Consider the following 2,500-nt stretch of genomic DNA (forward strand, 5'->3'; position numbering starts at 1 on the left):
AAAAACTGCGAAAAATGTTTAAAAAGAAGAAATGAGTAACCAGGAAAACTTAGAAAAATGTTTAAAAAGAAGAAGTGAGTAACCAGAAAAACTTAGAAAAATGTTTAAAAAGAAGAAATCAGTAACCAGACAAACTTAGAAAAATGTTTAAAAAGAAGAAATCATTAACCAGACAAACTGCGAAAAATGTTTAAAAGAAGAAATCAGTAACCAGAAAAACTTAGAAAAATGTTTAAAAAGAAGAAATCAGTAACCAGAAAAACTTAGAAAAATGTTTAAAAAGAAGAAATCAGTAACCAGGAAAACTTAGAAAAATGTTTAAAAAGAAGAAGTGAGTAACCAGAAAAACTTAGAAAAATGTTTAAAAAGAAGAAATCAGTAACCAGAAAAACGGCGAAAAATGTTTAAAAAGAAGAAATCAGTAACCAGACAAACTGCGAAAAATGTTTAAAAAGAAGAAGTCAGTAACCAGAAAAACTTAGAAAAATGTTTAAAAAGAAGAAATGAGTAACCAGAAAAACTTAGAAAAATGTTTAAAAAGAAGAAATCAGTAACCAGAAAAACTTAGAAAAATGTTTAAAAAGAAGAAGTGAGTAACCAGGAAAACTTAGAAAAATGTTTAAAAAGAAGAAATGAGTAACCAGAAAAACTTAGAAAAATGTTTAAAAAGAAGAAATCAGTAACCAGAAAAACTTAGAAAAATGTTTAAAAAGAAGAAATGAGTAACCAGAAAAACTTAGAAAAATGTTTAAAAAGAAGAAATCAGTAACCAGAAAAACGGCGAAAAATGTTTAAAAAGAAGAAATCAGTAACCAGAAAAACGGCGAAAAATGTTTAAAAAGAAGAAATCAGTAACCAGAAAAACTTAGAAAAATGTTTAAAAAGAAGAAGTGAGTAACCAGAAAACTTAGAAAAATGTTTAAAAAGAAGAAATGAGTAACCAGAAAAACTTAGAAAAATGTTTAAAAAGAAGAAATCAGTAACCAGAAAAACTTAGAAAAATGTTTAAAAAGAAGAAATGAGTAACCAGAAAAACGGCGAAAAATGTTTAAAAAGAAGAAATCAGTAACCAGAAAAACGGCGAAAAATGTTTAAAAAGAAGAAATCAGTAACCAGACAAACTGCGAAAAATGTTTAAAAAGAAGAAATCAGTAACCAGAAAAACTTAGAAAAATGTTTAAAAAGAAGAAATCAGTAACCAGGAAAACTTGGAAAAAAACACTTAGAAAAATTTTCAGCAAAGTGTGAAAAATATTCTAAGTGTCAGCGGAGGAAAATGCTGCAGCATCGGGAAAGATTCGCAAACTTACACCGAACATGTGCTCCGAAGTGCCGGAGGAATTGGGTGAATTGAGCCCGGCAAATGGCCAGCTGTCGTTTTGTGCCTGCAGCCCGAAAACTTTAACTTTGTCTGTCGCGGAAGTCCGGACCGAGAAAAATCCAAACGGTTTTGACCGGACCGAGTTCCAGACCGATGCAGTCAAATTTGGAATTCAGACCCATTCAGTGCCACTTGTAGTTTTTCCGCAGTGAGGTTGGCGGGGTACCCGGAGATATATGGGAACACGATTTTTAGAACAAAATGGCGGCGCGGGACCGTTCTGAAAGGCATCCGAAAAACGGTTCCACGGGCATAGCACTTTAATGACAGGTATGAGTGCATGCCGGAGAGCTCTTGGAAGTCGAATTTTTGACACTTTGTCAATTTTTTGACAGATTTGACAAACTCTTTCTGTCTGTTCTAAGAGTCAGTCAGAGACTTGTGCGGCGGTCTTTTGACACTATTGGAGGGCGGGCAAACCCCACGTTGACTCCGGCCGTCCCTCCACAGGCGCTCGTGTCCAAAATGAAGGCGAGAGACGCGAGTGGCCTGGTTCCCTTGGGTGTTGCCAAGAAGGCTGCGGGCTGACCGTTGCCTGAGCACTCCCTAAAGCCTCTTGTGATGAGAGCAGACCTCGCCTGCCGCACGACCGGCTCTGGGAGTCGTTGGGCCGCTATTTGTGAATAGTCTGGTCCTCCTCTGCCACCCGGACAAGCGCGATGGCTCTGCCGCCCTGCGGTGCTCGTCACCCAGGTTTGGGGAACACGATACTCGTAACAAAAATAAAAGGCGGCTCGGGACCTGCAGGCGAAAGGGGTCCCGTGGTGCTAAGCACGTCGACTTCGGGTCTCGGTGCAAGCCGGAGAGCTCACGGAAGTCTAAAGTTTTCGGCACGTGGTCGAATCTTTTCAAAGGCTTACCCGGCTCTTTCCGTCCATTCTGAGAGTAAGTCAGAGGCCGGTGCGGAGGTCTCTTGACAATCGGAGGGGGTGGTGGCCCTCCGCAGGCGCTCGTGTCGAAAATGAAGGCGAGAGACGCGAGTGGCCTGGTTCCCCTGGGTGTTGCCAGGAAGGCTGCGGGCTGACCCTTGCCTGAGCACTCCCTAAAGCCTCTTGTGATGAGAGCAGACCTCGCGCGCCGCACGACCGGCTCTGGGAGTCGTTGGGCCGCTATCTGTGA

Source organism: Chiloscyllium punctatum, unplaced genomic scaffold, assembly GCF_047496795.1.
Source record: "Chiloscyllium punctatum isolate Juve2018m unplaced genomic scaffold, sChiPun1.3 scaffold_1637, whole genome shotgun sequence".
In the NCBI taxonomy this organism is placed as follows: Eukaryota; Metazoa; Chordata; class Chondrichthyes; order Orectolobiformes; family Hemiscylliidae; genus Chiloscyllium; species Chiloscyllium punctatum.